Genomic DNA, 23,731 nt, shown 5'->3' with positions numbered 1-23,731 from the left:
TTCATCAAATTTTGGGATTTTTCACCAAGAAAGGATGCAAGTTACCACAAAAATTTACTTCAATGTTAAAGTAGAATATGTCACGAAAAAACTATCTGGGAATCAGAATGATAACTAAAAGCATTCCAGAGTTATTAATGTTTAAAGTGACAGTGATTAGATGTGAAAAAACGCTCTGGTCCTTAAGGCCAAAATGGGCTTGGTCCTTAAGGGGTTAAACATAGTGATTCATTTTTGGGGCTTAATTAGCACATCCATATATTTTATCCTAAGCATATTATTAAAAGTTAAGTTTTACGAAATGCATATCCTCAATACTTACTTGTGCACACTAACACTTGTACAAAAGAGACCGTTTTCTACTGTCTATCTGTCTCAGGTACTATTCTGATCCTGCCACCCACCTGATGCCACACATCTGATGCCAAGTACTCCTTTTTTCACCCACCTTCATCACCGGGTACTGGTATTGCCACCCACCGGAACACTCTGTCACCGGGTAACTTTCAGGACTCCTGATGCTGCTGGCACCTCCAGGCTGTCTCATTCTGCCACCATATTTCCTCCTCATGCTGATGCTAGCTCCAGGCTGTCTCATTCTGCCACCATATGTTCTCCTCATGCTGATGCCACCTCCAGGCTGTGTTATTCAGCCACTATATGGTCTCCTCATGCTTCTGCCAACTCCAGGCTGTGTCATTAAGCCACTATATGGTCTCCTCATGCTGCCACCACCTCCACGCTGTGTCATTCAGCCACTATATGGTCTCCTCATGCTTCTGCCAACTCCAGGCTGTGTCATTCAGCCACTATATGTTCTCCTCATGCTGCCGCCACCTCCACGCTGTGTCATTCAGCCACTATATGGTCTACTCATGCTGCTGCCACCTCAACGCTGGGTCATTAAGCTACCATATGGTCTCCTAATGCTGCCACCACCTCCATGCTGTGTCGTTCAGGCACTATATGGTCACCTCATGTGGCTGCCAACTCCAGGCTATGTCATTCAGCCACAATATGGTTTCCTTATGCTGCCGCCACCTCTACCCTGTGTCATTCAGGCACTATATGGTCTCCTCAAGCTGTCGCCACCTCCATGCTGGGTCATTCAGCCACTATATGGTCTCCTCATGCTGCCACCAACTCCAGGCTGTGTCATTCAGCCACTATATGGTCTCCTCATGCTGCCGCCACCTCCATGCTGTGTCATTCAGCCACTATATGGTCTCTCCATGCGGCCACCACCTCCATGCTGGGTCATTTAGCCACTATATGGTCTCCTCATGCTGCAGCCACCTCCACGCTGTGTCATTCAGCCAGTATATGGTCTCCTCATGCTGCCGCTACCTCCACGCTGTGTCATTCCGGCACTATATGGTCTCCTCATACTGATGCCACCTCCAGGCTGTTACGCCGAGCGCTCCGGGTCCCCGCTCCTCCCCGGAGCGCTCGCTTCACTCCCTCCGCTGCAGCGCTCCGGTCACGTCCTCTGACCCGGGGCGCTGCGATCCTGCTGCCAGCCGGGATGCGATTCGCGATGCGGGTAGCGCCCGCTCGCGATGCGCACCCCGGCTCCCCTACCTGACTCGCTCCCCGTCTGTTCTGTCCCGGCGCGCGCGGCCCCGCTCCCTAGGGCGCGCGCGCGCCGGGTCTCTGCGATTTAAAGGGCCACTGCGCCGCTGATTGGCGCAGTGGTTCCAATTAGGGTTTTCACCTGTGCACTTCCCTATATTACCTCACTTCCCTTGCACTCCCTTGCCGGATCTTGTTGCCTTAGTGCCAGTGAAAGCGTTCCTTGTGTGTTCCTTGCCTGTGTTTCCAGACCTTCTGCCGTTGCCCCTGACTACGATCCTTGCTGCCTGCCCCGACCTTCTGCTACGTCCGACCTTGCTTCTGCCTACTCCCTTGTACCGCGCCTATCTTCAGCAGCCAGAGAGGTGAGCCGTTGCTAGTGGATACGACCTGGTCACTACCGCCGCAGCAAGACCATCCCGCTTTGCGGCGGGCTCTGGTGAAAACCAGTAGTGGCTTAGAACCGGTCCACTAGCACGGTCCACGCCAATCCCTCTCTGGCACAGAGGGTCCACTACCTGCCAGCCGGCATCGTGACAGTAGATCCGGCCATGGATCCCGCTGAAGTTCCTCTGCCAGTTGTCGCTGACCTCACCACGGTGGTCGCCCAGCAGTCACAACAGATAGCGCAACAAGGCCAACAGCTGTCTCAACTGACCGTTATGCTACAACAGTTGCTACCACAGCTTCAGCAGTCATCTCCTCCGCCAGCTCCTGCACCTCCTCCGCAGCGAGTGGCCGCTCCTGGGATACGCTTATCCTTGCCAGATAAATTTGATGGGGACTCTAAGTTTTGCCGTGGCTTTCTCTCCCAATGTTCCCTGCATCTGGAGATGATGTCGGACCTGTTTCCCACTGAAAGGTCTAAGGTGGCTTTCGTAGTCAGTCTTCTGTCCGGAAAAGCCCTGTCATGGGCCACACCGCTCTGGGACCGCAATGACCCCGTCACTGCCTCTGTACACTCCTTCTTCTCGGAAATCCGAAGTGTCTTTGAGGAACCTGCCCGAGCCTCTTCTGCTGAGACTGCCCTGTTGAACCTGGTCCAGGGTAATTCTTCCGTTGGCGAGTACGCCGTACAATTCCGTACACTTGCTTCAGAATTGTCCTGGAATAATGAGGCCCTCTGCGCGACCTTCAAAAAAGGCCTATCCAGCAACATTAAAGATGTTCTGGCCGCACGAGAAATTCCTGCTAATCTACATGAACTTATTCACCTAGCCACTCGCATTGACATGCGTTTTTCTGAAAGGCGTCAGGAACTCCGCCAAGATATGGACTCTGTTCGCACGAGGCGTTTCGTCTCCTCGGCTCCTCTCTCCTCTGGTCCCCTGCAATCTGTTCCTGTGCCCCCCGCCGTGGAGGCTATGCAGGTCGACCGGTCTCGCCTGACACCTCAAGAGAGGACACGACGCCGTATGGAGAACCTCTGCCTGTACTGTGCTAGTACCGAACACTTCCTGAGGGATTGTCCTATCCGTCCTCCCCGCCTGGAAAGACGTACGCTGACTCCGCACAAAGGTGAGACAGTCCTTGATGTCTACTCTGCTTCTCCACGTCTTACTGTGCCTGTGCGGTTGTCTGCCTCTGCCTTCTCCTTCTCTACAGTGGCTTTCTTGGACTCTGGATCTGCAGGAAATTTTATTTTGGCCTCTCTCGTCAACAGGTTCAACATCCCAGTGACCGGTCTCGCCAGACCCCTCTACATCAATTGTGTAAATAATGAAAGATTGGACTGTACCATACGTTTCCGCACGGAGCCCCTTCTTATGAGCATCGGATCTCATCATGAGAGGATTGAACTTTTGGTCCTCCCCAATTGCACCTCGGAGATTCTCCTTGGACTTCCCTGGCTTCAACTTCATTCCCCAACCCTGGATTGGTCCACTGGGGAGATCAAGAGTTGGGGGTCCTCTTGTTCCAAGAACTGTCTAAAACCGGTTCCCAGTAACCCTTGCCGTAACTCTGTGGTTCCTCCAGTAACCGGTCTCCCTAAGGCCTATATGGACTTCGCGGATGTTTTCTGCAAAAAACAAGCTGAGACTCTACCTCCTCACAGGCCTTATGATTGCCCTATCGACCTCCTCCCGGGTACTACTCCACCCCGGGGCAGAATTTATCCTCTCTCTGCCCCAGAGACTCTTGCCATGTCCGAATACGTCCAGGAGAATCTAAAAAAGGGCTTTATCCGTAAATCCTCCTCTCCTGCCGGAGCCGGATTTTTCTTTGTGTCCAAAAAAGATGGCTCCCTACGTCCTTGCATTGACTACCGCGGTCTTAATAAAATCACGGTTAAGAACCGCTACCCCTTACCCCTCATCTCTGAACTCTTTGATCGCCTCCAAGGTGCCCACATCTTCACTAAATTGGACTTAAGAGGCGCCTATAACCTCATCCGCATCAGAGAGGGGGACGAGTGGAAAACGGCATTTAACACCAGAGATGGACACTTTGAGTATCTGGTCATGCCCTTTGGACTGTGTAATGCCCCTGCCGTCTTCCAAGACTTTGTCAATGAAATTTTTCGTGATCTGTTATACTCCTGTGTTGTGGTATATCTGGACGATATCCTAATTTTTTCTGCCAATCTAGAAGAACACCGCCAGCATGTCCGTATGGTTCTTCAGAGACTTCGTGACAACCAACTCTATGCCAAAATTGAGAAATGTCTGTTTGAATGCCAATCTCTTCCTTTTCTAGGATATTTGGTCTCTGGCCAGGGACTACAGATGGATCCAGACAAACTCTCTGCCGTCTTAAATTGGCCACGCCCCTCCGGACTCCGTGCTATCCAACGCTTTTTGGGGTTCGCCAATTATTACAGGCAATTTATTCCACATTTTTCTACCATTGTGGCTCCTATCGTGGCTTTAACCAAGAAAAATGCTGATCCCAAGTCCTGGCCTCCTCAAGCAGAAGACTCCTTTAAACGACTCAAGTCTGCCTTTTCTTCGGCTCCCGTGCTCTCCAGACCTGACCCTTCCAAACCCTTCCTATTGGAGGTTGATGCCTCCTCTGTAGGAGCTGGAGCTGTTCTTCTACAAAAAAATCCTTCCGGGCATGCTGTTACTTGTGGTTTTTTCTCTAGGACCTTCTCTCCAGCGGAGAGGAACTACTCCATCGGGGATCGAGAGCTTCTAGCCATTAAATTAGCACTTGAGGAATGGAGGCATCTGCTGGAGGGATCAAGATTTCCTGTTATTATCTACACCGACCACAAGAACCTCTCCTACCTCCAGTCGGCCCAACGGCTGAATCCTCGCCAGGCCCGGTGGTCTCTGTTCTTTGCCCGATTTAATTTTGAGATTCACTTTCGTCCTGCCGATAAGAACATTAGGGCCGATGCTCTCTCTCGTTCCTCGGATGCCTCAGAAGTTGATCTCCCTCCGCAACACATCATTCCACCTGACTGCCTGATCTCCACTTCTCCTGCCTCCATCAGGCAGACTCCTCCAGGAAAGACCTTTGTTTCTCCACGCCAACGCCTCGGAATCCTCAAATGGGGTCACTCCTCCCATCTCGCAGGTCATGCGGGCATCAAGAAATCTGTGCAACTCATCTCCCGCTTCTATTGGTGGCCGACTCTGGAGACGGATGTTGGGGACTTTGTGCGAGCCTGCACTATCTGTGCCCGGGATAAGACTCCTCGCCAGAAGCCCGCTGGTTTTCTTCATCCTCTGCCTGTCCCCGAACAGCCTTGGTCTCTGATTGGTATGGATTTTATTACTGATTTACCCCCTTCCCGTGGCAACACCGTTATTTGGGTGGTCGTTGATCGATTCTCCAAAATGGCACATTTCATCCCTCTTCCTGGTCTTCCTTCTGCGCCTCAGTTGGCTAAACAATTTTTTGTACACATTTTTCGTCTTCACGGGTTGCCTACGCAGATTGTCTCGGATAGAGGGGTCCAATTCGTGTCTAAATTCTGGAGGGCTCTCTGTAAACAACTCAAGATTAAATTAAATTTTTCCTCTGCATATCATCCCCAGTCCAATGGACAAGTAGAAAGAATTAACCAGATCCTGGGTGATTATTTGCGACATTTTGTTTCCTCCCGCCAGGATGACTGGGCAGATCTCCTTCCATGGGCCGAATTTTCGTATAACTTCAGGGTCTCTGAATCTTCCTCCAAATCCCCATTTTTCGTGGTGTACGGCCGTCACCCTCTTCCCCCCCTCCCTACCCCCTTGCCCTCTGGTCTGCCCGCTGTGGATGAAATTTCTCGTGACCTTTCCATTATATGGAGAGAGACCCAAAATTCTCTCTTACAGGCTTCTTCACGCATGAAGAGGTTCGCGGATAAGAAAAGACGAGCTCCCCCCGTTTTTTCCCCTGGAGACAAGGTATGGCTCTCCGCTAAATATGTCCGCTTCCGTGTCCCTAGCTACAAGTTGGGACCACGCTATCTTGGTCCTTTCAAAATTTTGTGTCAAATTAATCCTGTCTCTTATAAACTTCTTCTTCCTCCTTCTCTTCGTATCCCTAATGCCTTTCACGTCTCTCTTCTCAAACCACTCATCCTCAACCGTTTTTCTCCCAAATCTGTTCCTCCCACTCCTGTTTCCGGCTCCTCGGACGTCTTCTCGGTCAAGGAAATTTTGGCTGCCAAAAAGGTCAGAGGGAAAAATTTTTTTTTAGTTGACTGGGAGGGTTGTGGTCCTGAAGAGAGATCCTGGGAACCTGAGGACAATATCCTTGACAAAAGTCTGCTCCTCAGGTTCTCAGGCTCCAAGAAGAGGGGGAGACCCAAGGGGGGGGGTACTGTTACGCCGAGCGCTCCGGGTCCCCGCTCCTCCCCGGAGCGCTCGCTTCACTCCCTCCGCTGCAGCGCTCCGGTCACGTCCTCTGACCCGGGGCGCTGCGATCCTGCTGCCAGCCGGGATGCGATTCGCGATGCGGGTAGCGCCCGCTCGCGATGCGCACCCCGGCTCCCCTACCTGACTCGCTCCCCGTCTGTTCTGTCCCGGCGCGCGCGGCCCCGCTCCCTAGGGCGCGCGCGCGCCGGGTCTCTGCGATTTAAAGGGCCACTGCGCCGCTGATTGGCGCAGTGGTTCCAATTAGGGTTTTCACCTGTGCACTTCCCTATATTACCTCACTTCCCTTGCACTCCCTTGCCGGATCTTGTTGCCTTAGTGCCAGTGAAAGCGTTCCTTGTGTGTTCCTTGCCTGTGTTTCCAGACCTTCTGCCGTTGCCCCTGACTACGATCCTTGCTGCCTGCCCCGACCTTCTGCTACGTCCGACCTTGCTTCTGCCTACTCCCTTGTACCGCGCCTATCTTCAGCAGCCAGAGAGGTGAGCCGTTGCTAGTGGATACGACCTGGTCACTACCGCCGCAGCAAGACCATCCCGCTTTGCGGCGGGCTCTGGTGAAAACCAGTAGTGGCTTAGAACCGGTCCACTAGCACGGTCCACGCCAATCCCTCTCTGGCACAGAGGGTCCACTACCTGCCAGCCGGCATCGTGACACAGGCTCTGTCATTGTGCTGCTCTGTGACAGTGATTCTAATAGCGACGCCTCTGATCTACATGTCATACTGAATAACAGTATTATTTTACTAACCCAGTACACACCCTATGCATGTTACAGCAAGGCAAAGTGTTCTACACCCCCATTGAGACTCTCTGTAGGCCATAAATAGCCATTTTTTATAGCGATTTGGCGCTAATAAATTTGGACTGAATCAAATTTTTTAAAAATTCGCCCATCTCTAATGCAAATGAATGGGGGACACATTTAGATAATATGAGATTTGGGGAAGGATCACCATTTTTGTTGAAGTGACACGGTCTACAATTGAGATTGGGAGTATTAACCTTACTTCTGTCCTCTTCTGTACCCTATTGCTTCCAGGCCAAATCCCTCGAAGTATACACATTTTTTTTTTTTTTTACAAAAGTAGACAAAGGTTCCATAAATAGTAACAATAAATTAGGAGAAAAAGGACATTGCTGCGGAGTCCCTCAGGAAAGCTTAAAACTATTGGAAAGCACCCACCTTATTTTAAATTAATTCTATTAATTGTGTATAAGATTAGGTATACACAATATGATATTTTATTGCATGCAAAAGAGCAGCTATTGCTCATGTGAGATAAAAATTTACAGGATTTAATAGGAGTAACAACATGGCAGCCATGAAAACCTATTGCCATCCAGTGATTTTATTTTTGGGCTGCTGATCGGGTGATTACATGCCATGATGGCTATTACTGTGGCATCTAAAGGGCTAAATGGTCGGGATGTGATCCTTACTGTTGAGGAAGAAGTCTGGATGTCGAGCTCCTGTGATACACTGGACAAGACACCCATGCCGAACTATTCCTGATGTACTTTAAAATGATGTATGGGCGGGAATAAAGCTGGTTAAATGACTACCATAAAAACACATATGGGTGATCATTGACAATGAGAAATGGATCAGCAATTGGTCGCTTTACAGTTCTGCAGCTCAAAGGAAGTCCCAGAAAATGTTAAATATATTCACTTTTCACTTGGCTTAAAAATGTTTGTCCATGAGGCCGAGTTTGCAAAGTTTTTTTTTTCCAACTTTTTTTCAAACCTTAAACAAGTTGTTTTAGGTTTCAAAAAGTGGACCAAAATACTGTGTGTAAACATAGCCTACTGGTGTTTTGTTGGCTATTGTATGTAATCAATAAGCATTTATCCATACTGGAGTTACAAAGCCCTGGAACACACAAAGTAAACACTTTAGATTCAGAAGTAGATTTATAATAAGACAAAATTCAAAAATAAATTGTGTGTTGACAAAAAAAAAAAAAAGAAAAAGGTAATGAACTTAACAGATAAACCTCTGCAGTATATAATCCAAAAAGCAACAGTCAAGACTGGATAAAATACTTTTAGGCAACACCATAATCTGATTGGTGATGTCCTGGATATCATTGCATACAGTAACCATCACACATGGTATTTAGCAGCTTCGTAATCTTTATTTAATATTTTTGCTGGTATATCCTGTGATCAGTAGGAGTCAGACCACTGGGAATCTCACTGATCCTAAGATAACAGGGTTGCATCTCAATACCAACCCTTGTGCATCACTGGCACATTAACTTGAAGAGGATTCTTTCCATTTGTTCTTGGGATTAATAGGAGTCCAAAAGGTAAAACAGATATGCTGTGATGTTCTGAAAATGAAAAGCCGCTTAAGGGGTTATCCGAAGATTAAGTGATAAGTATCTTGATTGTGGGGGACTGCCAACTGGGACTCCCATCGATCATGAGTGCCTTCAATAAATACAAGGGCAGTTTACATGCTCAATCTCTGCTCCATACAATTCCTATGGGACTACTAAAGGTCCCACAGTAGATTATTAGAAAGGTAGCCAAGCACACACGCTGCTTCTCCATTCACTAAGGGGAAAACAGACCTCCATTCTTATGATCGGTGGGAGTCCTAGTGGTCAGACACCCACAATCAAATACTAACCACTTATCCTGTTAATAGATGATACATTTTAATCTTGGGTAACCTCTTTAACCTAGGGCTTTATCAGGTCCGGCACAAGACATTGTGCAGGAGTGAAATAATGCTGCTGGGTGTATGGAGGGAGCTCGAGTCCGGAGCCCACTCCATACACCCTGAGCAGCGCCTTGACAGACTAGGTCTGTCATGGGTTGCACAGCTGTCAAAAATCTTCTTGGGGTGGCAATGTGTCACCCTTGTGAATGTGCAGGCTTGGTCCAATGGACCCAGTGGTCCCATTGTAGGGCCGGTCCTTCCCCTGTGCTATTTCATTGTGTCCCCCCCCCCCATGCCATTATAATTACCACCCCTGTGCCATTTCCTTGTCACCTCACCATCTGTGCAATTTTAATTACTCCCTGCCCTGTGCCATACCCCTACCCCCACCTCTGATCCCCCTGTGCTGTGCCTGTGCCATTTTAATTAACAAATGTTTGCTGGATGCATCTCAACTGTGACCTGGCCTGTGTCTTCAGCAGGCTCAGGCACTGGTGCAGGGGTGCGTCTGGTCTCTCGGGCACATTGCCGCAATGCCGGCTGCCTATTCAGCAATATGGCCTGCGCCACAGCCGCTTTAGAACAGTGACCAGTGGCAGGTGGTCAACAGCCCAGCGGCTCACATGTTTTTTTCTAGGGAGAACGGAAAAAAATCTCGGACAGCAAAGTGCGGCCACACAAAAAGTGCTGCCTGGGACCATGGCCCCACCGGGACCCATGGTAGGACCGGCCCTAGGCTTCATGATAAAACAGTGTTGACAACAAGAGGTAAAATTGCTGCATCACTGTGATAGTATTGTAACTTTATCTGGTGGAGTGGATATACCCTGCTCTTGGGCAATGCCATGGAGTCCTGGCCTATTTTTTCATGTTTGGCAGTGTACTATCTGTTGCTACCTGAAGACATTCATCAAGTTAGCTGTTAATGACAGATCTTATTATGGCTTTAAGACACACTTTATTTCATTTCATTCACATTCAGATAGGACATATACTTAGTATTGAGGTGTTTTTGTGCCTGGCTCCAGTGGATGTTAATGTCTTCATGAGTCATTTACTTCATTTACAGTAAAGCTAGATTATGTATTTCAATAACTAAATAATGACACATAGCCAGAATGGCAGTTCTGTCAACAGCAAATAGTGTAGCAATATGTTTTTTTTTCTACTAAAAATAAATGAAAACATCAAACAAGTCACAAATATATCTAAGAAAGATGCTAGATTTACAGTAGCGAACTGTCTATGGAAAAGCAAAGATGAACCTACACTTCTGTACTATGGAGCTGCATATACAGCAATTCCCTTATATACTGTACTGACAACAGAAGATACAAAGCACAGGTGCATTCAAATAGGGCACTCAACCTTAGGGCAGTTCAGTACCCTGCATTGTTGGTGGCAAACCATTGGTCTTGCTATGTTACCTGCATAAAACAGATTAGACAATGCAGTATCACCTGCTACAGATTCCAGCACCCAGACACATTTTGCACAGACCAAGCAATCTACTATGAAAACTGATAACTTTTCTAAATGGGATTGATGTGATTGATGTCCCGGTCTTTGTCCTACTGTTCTTCAATACAACTATAGGAGTATTTTATTAAAATTTTAGGTAATATCAAATTGTTATTTCTGTCAATATTCTACCAAGAGGCATAACTGCAGCCTCAATTGCTGTTTTGTCCAGCTACTTCCTGTAGCAGTTGACTGGCAATGAAAGCTAGAGTCTTGGATTAGATGTATTGTATGTCTTGTAATTTCTGTCTTCCAGCTGTTATAGAGTTGTCAAACAGCATCTCTTAGACAGCATTGGCTTAAAAATATATGTTATCTTTATTGGGTATTTCCCACAAAATCCACGATAAAATATCTCATAGAAAAATTCGCCCACAACAAGCGAAACTCAAAAGGTAATTACTGGGGTAGAAAAAACACCTTGTCTGGGCTTCCTCCTTTGGCCTTTCTCGTGCTTTCTCCCCCATGGCTGCACTTCCTGGTCTGCCCCATTGGGGTCATGCACTGGCTTTAACTTAAAGGGCCAGTGCACATGTCTCTAATGTGTCCTCCACTTATCTCTGCCTAGCATCAACGATTTAAGGCTGCCTGACCCACTCACATGTGCCTAAGCAATTCTGTGGTTCTGCCATAGCAATGGTGTGTTATTTCTGATCTCCTATCATGTATCTGACTTGTGCCTGTTTTACTCGGTGTTGCATCTGCCTGATCCTTGTGTACCACACTGATCCTCCTGTACATGAACCAGTGTTGACAAAGAACCTGAGTCTAGCCAGCTATTCATCCTGCTGCTACTAGAACATCTCCAGCTCTGCTACATCTACACCTTCCCGCTGCTTAACCCTTGTTTGGTTGAATCTCCTTCTGCTGCCAGCACCATCTATTAGGCTATGTTCACACAACGGAATGTCCACATGGAGAATCTCCATTCGGCCACTCCGCAAACTGGGGTGCTGGCATAATATGCTGGTGCTGGGACTGCACAAGAATTCACCGTCTCATAGAGGACTTTGCATTCTGTGCAGATTCTGCACAAAGAATGAACATGTTCATTCTTTGTGTGGACATGGGAAATGGAATTTCCATGTTGGAAACATCTGGCATGGAAATTCATCCATGTGCACAATGCTGCAGAATCCTGTTGAATACAACAGGACTCTGCTGCAGCGGAATCTCCGTGCTGGATTCCAATGCGGAATCTGGCACGGAAATTCTGGTGTGTGAACATTGTTCAGAGCAGCTTTTACCTATTATATGACATTAATAATTCTGGTGTGTCCTTTAGATCCCTTCAGGCTCCAGGGCTATGTGTGGCTTCTACCTATGCACTCCCTATTGTGTAGGACTATTGTGAGAAGGTGAAGGGCATTGTGGTTGATGGTCGCTATGTATCACCAAGGCTCTTGGCCTTGGTGAAGTAAGAACCGATAATTGTACAGTGTCTGTGCTGCGATGCAGACTGACACTGTTGCTGTAGTATGGCTGGAAAGCCAATCCGGGATGGCTCTTACTGGGAATGGTCAAGTGTTGGGTGGGGGCCATTCCCCACAATCCAGGCCACCTTTTTTTGCCTTAAAGGCAGGCTGCCTCACCAGCTCAGGGAGAGTTTGCATGCTGCAGCTCACACTGCCAGAGAGAGTGTGGAGATCTTCCTTGGGAGTGTGGAAGCTGATGAGCAGACTACTTGGAGACTTGAAAAAGACTTGCTTGATGCCACATGGCATGGACTCAGGTGTGAACAAACACCTAAGGAACACAGGTGGACGTGTTTTACTTTTTCATTTGGTCTGCATTAAAGACTGTTTGCTGTTTGCCAAGTGTGAATAAAACACTGAACTTTGATTTGAAAAGTCTTGTTTCCGTGCCTCTATACTGCAACCACACCTGTCTGCAAGAGCGAGTCAGACTATGCTATGGAAAGACATGTACACAGGTTTAAACAGCCTATAGAAAATGTGGATAAAAGAAGCATGAGCTGACCTCCCTTGTTTGTCATAAGCCCCATGGAAGCCCCTTGGGCTGTCATCATGCACTCTTGAGTCTATTATTCCAACTTTATAAAAAGTTTCCAATGAGCAGTGTTTCTGCGACATATAGTAATACAATATTTCTAAAGTGTAATTGGATTAAGTTGAAAACTCTTAAAAATCTGTCAATAAATTACTGAAGCTTATATTAAGTAACTTGCCTCAAGTATAGCATTATAGCGAGAAATTCCTCTTGTAAAGAGTTTGCTTTGGTTCTATAATGATAGTCAGCTTACTTGAATGGATCAGTGCTATAGTTCCCTGCACAGATGGCCACAAACACTGTGGCCATCTCTTCTTTTCCACCTAGGTTGTCCCACCCTATCATAATATTAAGGCATATCTCAGGAATATGCCATAACAATGAATGATGGAAATACCGTTTTAATGTTTTAAACCTGCCTCAAGCTCTTTACAAAGAAGTTGAGTTTTTTGGGTGTTTTCCACAGACTCCCAAACTGCTCATAAATATGACTTTTACATTTATGCTCTAGAGGCCACCAAGTAAGGTAGTGCTGGAGTTCTTAAAGATGTAGACATTGAGGATGGGAGATTATCCAGCACCTGATAAATGGTTTATTTTGTCCATATTTACATATTAATTCACCAAATATTTGAGGGTTTTTACCGGGTAAATAAATGAGTATCAAACAGTCATGTAAAAAAGTAAGAACACCAAATGTAAGATTTTAGATGTTTTAATAGATATTTTTTTAAGTTATTTTTTTACGTTATTACAATGAAATTCATAAAAAATCTTTACATATGTTTTTATGCCCAAACCCACGGTGGATCCAAACCAGGGGTATGCTATATGCATGGATGCTCTACTGCAGCACATAAAGTCCCTATGGGCAGGGCAGTCCTAGCTCATGCTGCCCTAGGCACTCTGATTAAATAATGGTTCATGTGGAGTCATCCCATTAAGGTGACTCCACATGCACCATTTTTATACAGATCTGTCACAAATACACAGCAAAAACATCATGCATTACATGCAGACTTTGTTGCATATACACCGTGGATCTCACCCTATACCCAAGACATGGTGAAATCAATCATAATGTCTCTGACTATGGGTCCACAGAATCAGCAGTTGATAAAAAAAAAAAGAATAGACCTCAAATATAAAAAAAAAAAAATAACAAAAAACTGAAATAAAAGTGTAGATACTGTTTATAAAATGAATTGCTTAGTATAACAGTATATGTAATGCTGATAGCAGCCTCTTGTGGAATGATGGTAAGAAGTGTCTATATCTCTGCTTGTGCAGATAAATTTACAGTAAGAAAGCAATACTTCCAGTTGAAATCTTGTATGAAGTCATCACACATTCCAGTGGAATGCTCAGGTCTGCAGTCAGAAAGAAATGAAGAGAGCAGCTGTTGGAGATTCTAAACTTCAAGTGACAAATGTTGTAAGTCCGGAGATAAATGGCATGACATGTGGCACGACCCCTTATGGAAACCGCTGTCTAACAACTGAAACAAGACAACACACAAGTCATAATGTCAATATTTGTAGAAACATAAAGCATTTATAACTTCCAATAAAATAAATAAAAATAATAACAATAATGATTCTGTTTGCATTGAAAACAGGCCCATTTTTATCAAATTTGTGAGAACTAATATGAGAGCTGACATATTATAAGTTGGCGTATGTACAACAAAAATCACTTATTGTCTTATAGAATACAAAGAGTTACAATAAAGGTCAGCAGAGCATGCAAAGCATCAGGTAAATGTTCCAGCAAGTATGACACGTGTGTATAAACATTTGTACCTGTCACGACAAAATAGTATAGAGCATACTCATTTTACACCTGTTAACTGAAACAAAATGTAGCGAAATTAATGAAATATAGCAATGACAGAAGAGACATTTTTGCCCTTCAGGCTGGGGCTTCACAGTGTGATGAAGTGGTGCCACAAGATAACTTCAAAAAGAAAGTCACAAGTGTAGTCATGTCATGATTTTACTGCACTTCACATGCAACTTGATGTTTTACGGTGCAGTCCTGGCCTTAACAATGCCCTTCAACAAGTCATATAAAGGGAAAGAAAAAGGTAAAAAGATCAGCAGGGACAGGGAAGATCTGCTCCTCAAGATGGCCACTCACCTGGTAGTAGACAATATGCGCATATCATCCAAAAGGGATAGTGTAGATCATCTGGAGACAAACTGCTGAGCCCAAGGTAGAATGGGAAAGAAGAAAAGACTTCTCCCATACAGAATCTGAAGAATGTAGAGGAAAAAAGGACCTTTGCTGGGCGCTGTTCTTATTTCCCAGTAAATTCAAGCAAATGCTAAATGTACTTAAAGTGCTGCAAAGCACTATATTTATTAATAAATGATAATAAAACCAATGATGCGTTTTTGAGGGACAGACCTCCTTCCTCAGATTGGCTGACCCATAGCAGCCACTGACGTTGTTCCTGTAAGGAATAAAGAATGGAGATAAACGTAAATATATTTATGTGACATTCCGGCGCTACTATATCACCAACAATTATATGAACCGCGTAACAGTCATTTGTCAGTATGTTTTAGGTGCAGGTGTATGATGGATGGCACCATATCCCAGTGCTTGAAGTAACAAGTATAAAAATATATAGAACGGTAATACATAATAGCAGCTAAAGTATATATTAGTATAAAGTAGCAGCAGCATACGGTAGCAGAATGGCATATAAGCAGCATGGCATACATAGAAAGGGGGATATAAATAGTAAATAGGTTAAGAGGAGCGTATATAGACCCAGGGAATACAAAATTATATGTGGGTATACAGGAACATAGCATGGACACGGGGTGTAAATAATACATAGGGAAATACATATGTATATCTAAGTATGTGGAAAATGAAATGAATGAACAAATACATAAAGGGACATCATAGAAGGGAGGGAGGAGGGGGGAAGAGGGAGGGGAGGGGGTATGTATGGAAAAAAATGGGTAGATATATAAATAAATAATTAGATAAATATAATATTATGAGTATGTTAAATGGGCACTCATTAAAATTATTTTTGATATTTTATTCTTCATGGTGAAAAAACAATATGTCTAATTGAAACACATAAATAAAAATAAAGTTTTATATGAGTGTTTCATCTTTGAAAAGGGTTACTAGCACAGCTCGCTCACAGCCTGTCTGTTAGCTGGCTAGAGCGAGTTATCTGCCAGCCGCGTGGCTAATTTGCATAATCCCACCCCACCCCCTCAGTCCTTACTCAGTTTCACAAATTAGAAAATTCTTTACATCACCGGCAGCAGTAAAGGAGCGATGTCCATACACGCGGAGCAGGGTGAGGGATCTCCGTCCGTCCGTCCTTACAGCTGATCGGGACACCGCAATTACACTGCGGTGATCCCGATCAGCATTCCCTGAGCTAACCGGCATGTACCTTTAGCACCCTCAGCACCTTTAGACGCCACAATCAAATTTGATTGCGGCGTCTAAAGTGTTAATGCGGGTCCCGGCTATGGTGTGTGCTCAGCTGCTGAGCGCACTGCATAGCTTAAGAGCGGAGAGTGGACGCATGGAGCACAGTAAGGGAGCTCCATCCATCCATCCTTAGACCTGATCGTGACACCGCAATTACACTGCGGTGATCCCGATCAGCATTCCCTGAGCTAACCGGCAGGACATCTCAGCACTTTTAGATGCCGCAATCAAATTTCATTACGGTGTCTAAAGGGTTAATGCGGGTCCCGGCTATAATGTGCGCTCTGCTGATGAGCGCAATGCATAGCTTGGGAGCGGAGAGTTCAGGCGGGTCACCGCACCTCCATGATACCTGTTGGCGGGAGCCCCGCTGACAGGTATCACAGAGGTGCGGTAACCCACCTGCAGATTAGACATAGCAGTACTGGGATAATATAGGGGGAACACTAGGGCATTTAGTTATGAAAACTATAATACACCCACCATTTTTTATTTTCCTCACAGATTTAATTTCCTCACAGAACTGCACTTGCTCCTTATCCTCCCTGGGTAGCACATGCAATGCTAAACAGGGAGGAGGAGACCCAGAGCAGCCTCCAGTATGATTGGCTGAAATTTCTATGCGCGCTCCCGACAGCATAGAAGAGGAGAGGGCGGAAGCAGGCTCACTGTATGCTTCAGTGTCCTCGCGCCTGCTGGTGAACGGCCACTTCCTCCGGCCAGAAGCTTACATTGTAAATGAGCACTAAAAAAGTGCTAAAAGGCAGATTTATGAGGTGACATTTTTTTCTTTAAAGACAGAAAGTGGATTAGGGCTATTTAGAGAACAGGTAGGGACAGTAAAAAAAAAAAAAAAAAAAAAAAGAGCTTAATGAGAGGTACGCTTTCAGTAGGTTTATATATACATATACATATATATATATATATATATATATATATATATATATATATGTATATTATCAGTCACATTACCCGAGTGGTATTCCAATTCATAATCCAGAGTGGAGGAAGCAAAAATAAGAAGCATAAAAGTCACTTGATATAATAATATAAATATCTTAAAATACAATAAAAGAATATATGACAATAAAAGAATATATGAATGCATTAAATGGTACACATAATAAAAAGGGTTCACACACTAAAGGACCATAACTCCATGTTAGTACATATCATATATATAATATATAAAATATGTAACTATATAAAAAAAAATTTAATTGTTAAAAATATTGGGACTTCTTTACAATAAATTAGTTATAAAATAGATATAAATTTGATTAATATAAATTTATAATATAGGGTGATGTTACAAAGAACTCTCGATCATTTCGTTAAGGCCCAAAGGCATGAGGGTATGTCATTTAAAATCCAGTAGTTCTTCCTTCTTTTAAATGAGGAGAACCGCTGATTATTCTCTTTAGGTATTTGTTCAATATGGGTAATTGTAACAACCCCAAAATCAGAGTTATGGGCCTCTACTAAATGTTTGGACACACCATGCAGTAAAAATCCTAATTTCTCTGGCACTATCCGTATGAATAGGGACTAATGCAGTTCATATATAGCAGTGCGGTTCCCTAGAAGCTAATAGCCATCTGTTCAGGTGCTGTCACCGTGCGAATCCGGTATAGATGCAAGAGTAACAAAGTATAAGAGAAAGACGGAGCACTCACTCAGATGTTGCTGCAGTGGCTTCTTTATTCGTTCATCCGTACATGTGGGAATACAGCAGTGCACTCCATACCCGTGTCCTCACCATCTGCCTTCCCGCACTGCTGTATTCCCGCATGTTCGGATGAACGAATAAAGAGGCCATTGCAGCAACATCTGAGTGAGTGCTCAGTCTTTCTGTTATGCTTTGTTAAAAATTCTAGTTTAGTGTTGCTCCTGTGCTTGTTTACTCTATCCCTTAAGCATTGGATAGTGCGCCCAATATATTGCTATTGAGAAAGGGGTCTCCCCGAAATGCATCTAACTTAACTACCCACCTTGCCAATAAAGACCACCCTGAAGAAACAACCATTTCCAGCATTTCCAGCACTGGCAACCGCTGGAACCCCTCAGTTTGCAGCCCACCGCTCAGAGGAGCGCTCTGTAGCACTGGACACACACGAGGACGCTGTCTGCTCCCACTCACTGCCGGACTGTTGCCATCTTTCCACCGCCAATCCATCACTGGCCAGACGCTAACCTGTGCCACTCCAGAAACCAAACAAGACCAGCGCACGGACATCATCCCCGGGCCAGTTGCACAGCCGTGCCAGTCCTGAGAAGCGAGGTTCTTATTCAGGAGATCTACAGAAGCGGTGTGGTGAGAGGTGCAAAGCACCAGCCTCTTGTTAAAAACTATCAATTTTGCTACAAATATACTTTGCTACTAAATACCATTGATATAATATCAGCATATTGAACTACTTGTGGGTGGGTGTATAGAGGATATTTTTACTAATTTTTTACAACATGTTTTCCAACATATATACCCCCAATGACTTTTAAATCATTTTAAACAATTTTAACAGTTCATTTCGTTCATGTATGAATTTTGAGTACAAATTAGTAAATAGTCCACAGCAAGGGCCCTGCTTGGACATACTTTCAATTGTTTTTTACTAATAAATTGTTTATGCATATCTAACTAGCTTCTCCATTTCTACATATATATATATATATATATATATATATATATATATATACATATACCTTGAGGTCTGTCTCCTCTTTTCTATCCTATATTTTTATGTTTATAATGGAAGCCATGATACAGTGACATATTCAATGTATGAAGGATGCAAACAGTGCCCGACACACCATTTAGATTTTTTTTTTCAATGGGGTCCTTCAAGTTCGGAATGTTGTTTTGACGTACAATGATATTGTAAGGACAGCGGTTCACTGCTACTGCTCCCAGCGTGAACAGCTGCTGCATTACCTACCTTTCCTGAATGATTTACCACAAACCTGTGCTGCCTGCATGGATCTCTTTTACCTGGTCCTTTACTACTTTACTCTGCTGCAAGCCCAAGAACTCGGCCTGTACCCAGACCGCATGATCTTTTGGTGCAAAGCACTAGTGTCTCATGGCTTGCTTGGCCAGTCACCACCCCCATTGGGACCATTCTCAGGTAGCTATCTGGGAGTCCCTAGCAGATATTTATTCGAGAAGGTAAATGGTGGAAGTTTAGAGACTACTTAGACAACACCATCAAGAGTAGTCCAAAGCATCTATCGTTTCATTTATTCTGTCACAGGTGTTATTCTTTCGAATGTGCCCAGAACAAGCACTTTTAAATGCCCCAATAATGGATCTCTCTAAGGCTAAGTTTCCACTTGGTTTTTTTTCTGGGAGTTTTTTAAAAACTGCCACTGCAGTATTTGAGCCAAAGCCAGAAATGTATTAAAAAAGTAACATATAAAGGAAGTTTTTACACTTCTCCTCCCTAAGGCTAGGATTCCACTTGTTTTTTTTTCTGGCAGTTTTTGGAGTACTGCCACTGCAGTTTTTGAGCCAAAGCCAGAAGTGTGTTCAAAAGGAATAGGACATATAAAAGAAGGACTTACACTTCTCTTCCCTTATGGATCCACTTCTGACTTTGGCTCAAAAACTGCAGTGGCAGTTTCCCAAAAACTGCCAGAAATAAAACCAAGTGGAAACTTAGCCTTAGGGAATCTCTTTTATCTCATCTTCCTAGCCACCAAGATTGCCATTGCTAGAAGCTGGAAAACAAATTCTATCCCCTTACTTTAGGTCAAATTCAAGCTGAACTGGATCATGGCTAATGACAAATTGACCAATATCCTTAACCCCTTAACAACCTTTGCTGTATATATATACGGCGAGACAGTGTGGCAGGTCTATGAACTGAGCTCAGGAGCTTAGCTCGCTTCATATCCGTTCAATCCCAGCTGCTATCAGCTGATGCTGCATCTAAAATGTTGAAAATACACTCCCGGCAGCTAAGCAGAGCTGATCGGGATCATCGCGTTCTTCAAAGCTCTAGTCAGCCTCAGCTGGAGCAATGAAGTACTGATAACACTGATCAATGCTATTCTATGGCACAACATTGAACAGTGTATGCAATCTAATGATTGCATGTAATAGTCCCCTATGGGAACTAAAAAACAGTGTAAAAAAGTAAAAACGTGGCCCCTAATACAAGTTTGAATCACCCCCCTTTTCCCATAAAAAAAGTAAACAAAAATAAACATAAACGTATGTGGTATCACCACGTGCGTAACTGTCTGAACTATAAAAAATGTATGTTAATTAAACCGCACAGTCAATGGCGTATATGTAAAAAATAAACAAATCCAGAATTGCATATTTCATTCTTTGGTCACTATACCCAAAAATGTTTATAAAAAGCTTTCAAAAAGTCCCATCAAAACAAAATTTTTTTGTTTTTCTGTAGATTTTGTGGTGAAATGATTAATATCATTACAAAGTACAATTTAATTGGTGGTGCAAAAAAACAAGCCCTCATAAGGGTCTGTAGGTGGGAAAGTGAAAGCTTGATTTTTAGAAGGTGAGGTGGAAAAATGAAAGTGCAAAAATGAAAAAAAACTGGTTCCAGAGAGTTAAACAGTTTTGTAAATGACTTCTGTAAAATTCTTAATTCTCCCAGTACTTATCAGCTGCTGTATGCCCCAGATAAAGTTGTGTAGTTCTTTTCAGTCTGACCACAGTGCTCTCTGCTGTCACCTCTGTCCATGTCAGGAACTGTCTGGAGTAGGAGAGGTTTGCTAAGGGGGTTTGCTCCTACTCTGGAAAGTTCCTGATATGGACAAGGTCAGCAGAGAGCACTGTGGTGAGACTGGAAAGAACAACTCAACTTCCTCTGAAACATACAGCAGCTGATAACTACTGGAAGGATTAAGATTTTTTAACAGAAGTAATTTACAAATCTGTTTAACTTTCTAGAAGCAGTTGATTTGAAAAAAAAAAAAAATGTTTTCCAACAGAGTACCCCAATAAGGACTCACTAAAAAATTGCAGCCGTGGATATTATTTGGGCGCTTCTCCCTAATCTCCTTCACTTTTCCCTTGCATTCTTTATTCAACACATGCAGAGCACCTACTCCCCTCCCCCTTCACTCCCTGTTGTGTCTTGTATGTTTCTCCTGGTTCCTTCCTTTCCTCTTGGTTCCTCCAGAGGTTTTTATTTTTGCCTTTTTAACTACTGTGTTGTAGTGAGAGGCTGCTATTCTACCATCGCCACTATTAGGCTAGTGGATGCGATCTGAGGTCCAGCAACCACTCGCTTTTTTTTACAACTGGTTGATGTTGGACATTTGTTCCTCTTCTATGTATCCTCTTGGAAATGTACCATGTTTCTTCTTGCATGTTTTTGCTGGTTTGTATTGATTTTTGTTTAAATTGCTGGAATTTATGTTCCTAAAACCCTCAATAAAATTATTTAAAAATAAAAAGGTGGCAACAGTTTTTTTGTTTACATTATAACTACTTGACATTTCCTAAAGTACGAAGTCGGTTTTATTATTTGAATATCCAAGTAACATGCTTGAATAATGTTTCTAAACACAAGGAAATCAATGGTAGTCCTCCGAACCTCCATCACCTCATTTATAATTGACATCTAATTACAACTTTGCCTTTTCGTAGAAATGCTACTTTTCTCCAACATATGCCTGGTTAAATAATTGAAAGGAAAAGTCCACACTAGGACAATATTATTTTTGTTACCCCTTCTACAAATGTTGCAACTAAGTAGGTAAGTATCTTTTGGGACCAGACGATAAATTAATTACCACGTAATTGTTATACATGCACTGTCACTTTCTCCTATATCTTACAAGAATACAATTTCATGCCCTTTGCCCTTACATCAGGACGTTCAAATGGTGCAAAGCCCAAAATGCTGCAAATCTGAAATAAAATCTAGTGTGTGATAGTAGAGAAAAAAAAAAAACTTGTTGCAAACTAAGAGCAACATACACTTTTTAGGAGGTGATTATCTTGATGAATGTGAGGCTCCGGATTGTTGATGTGGGAGGTAAGCCACTTCCAGAGCTGAGGCTTCACTGTGGTTTACTCCTCCCTCCACATTAAAACAAGCATGCAAACTCGTTTGCGACAATATTCATGCTGATAGTGGAATCTTGTTCATTTAGTATTTGGCCACCATTAAAGACTGATTTTACTTTCAGATAGAAACAGGTCATAAGAAATTATCTATGGTGACTATGAGCAAAGTCAGCGATGATTCCCAGAATAAAGGTGTTTCAGTACGTAGTAAGGCATCCTATCTAGTTTTCATAACCAGAAATCTATGACACAGTGATTATTTAGGTAAGAATTGGTAGATAGATAGTTGGTTGACGCTTGGTCCATAAAGGTATTAAAGACCCAAAGGCAGATGTTTCCCTGCTCAATTAAGATTTAGTGTCACCTGCTGGATCCAATTAAGATCCAATAGCATCCAGCCCAGTGACTGCAAGTGGTGATGCATACAGTAATGCTGATCCTGCATGATTGACGTGAAGAGATCCATGCTAGGAGCAGAGCGGAGGCAGGGCGGGGGCGTGCCACTGCGGGAGTGGCCCGGCGTCAGAAAAAAGTAAGAATTTTCCTTTAGAGAGCACAGCAAATGTGGTAACTGCACCTCTGTACCTGTACGGAGGTGACAGTTTCACTTTAACTCAGAGCAGCTGGACTAGCTGGGCTCGGTACTCTGAGCCAACAGGGCCCCACAGGAAGTGCAAACAAGAGCAGGGACTTTTGTCAAAGACAGGAGTCCATGCTCCTGTACACTCACTAAGTGGCAAAGCATACACGGTATGCTTCACTGTGCAGTTACCAGAATCACCCCTTACCTATGGGTGGCCTAAAACATTAGCTGTGCTGGGTATTCTGTGCCCAGTCCAGTGAATGTGGGCAGAGCTTTCATGGCATACAACATACTGTATGCCTTGCTGCATAATGTACATGTCCCTGCTAATAATTTCACCCATAACAAATCCCAAAAGATTTGGATTCAGAAAAATCTAAATCTTTTGGAAAATTCTGACTAAAATCTATTCAAAATAAGCTGATTCATTAATCTCTACCCCCCCCCCCCACTTCCCTCAATCTTACTTATAAAAAAAAAAAAAAAAATCATTGTGATATTTTGTTATAAAGCCATTCACTTCTATTGGATTTCACTGTCTGCCACACCACTTCTATGCACATTAAGAGAAAAAGAACTGATGGTCCAGCACAGCACTTGTGCAAATAGCTTCTGTTTATTGTAGTGTTTATGCCATTACAGGACAGGTGGAAACACTCAGAAAGTGACATGTTTTGAGCAGAGGAATAACTTTTAGTCATACTGCTTCTATGCACATGTAGTATACCCAAACATAATGTGCAGATAATGGCAGGGGTCCTAACAAAGCAAGGACAAGTCCACAGAGTGTTTAGCTTCTTAGTTATCCATGCAAATCAAATTGTTCAATATTATGCATACTAAGCATATTGTGTATCATGGGGTTTGTCAAGGTTCTGGTATTTTTTAAACATCAATATTAGAGCTGCAGAGTGCTCTATGCTTGCCATCAAAAATACTGTACATTCCATAGGACATCCTAAAAGTCAGTGTGAACTGAGCCTTACTCTATGCTTTTAGAACACAAGTCCATGCCAACTGTCCATGCCAGAAGTGAATATTGTAGAATAA

General features: G+C 43.8%; 1 long non-coding RNA gene across 1 annotated transcript in view; it reads right to left on the bottom strand.

Moving 5' to 3' along the window:
* Positions 1-13,371: 13,371 nt before the first annotated feature.
* Positions 13,372-23,731, bottom strand: part of LOC130295593 (uncharacterized) — a 37,514-nt gene continuing 27,154 nt past the window's right edge. The window contains exons 3-4 of the long non-coding RNA XR_008848926.1: positions 14,724-15,039; positions 13,372-14,082 (exon numbers count right to left, since the gene is read on the bottom strand). This is a non-coding gene — a long non-coding RNA (uncharacterized LOC130295593). The remainder of the gene's footprint in view (positions 14,083-14,723; positions 15,040-23,731) is intronic.

This window comes from Hyla sarda, chromosome 11 (genome assembly GCF_029499605.1).
Source record: "Hyla sarda isolate aHylSar1 chromosome 11, aHylSar1.hap1, whole genome shotgun sequence".
Classification (NCBI taxonomy): Eukaryota; Metazoa; Chordata; class Amphibia; order Anura; family Hylidae; genus Hyla; species Hyla sarda.
Note: the sequence above shows the minus strand (reverse complement) of the source record. Positions and strands in the feature narration are given on the sequence as shown.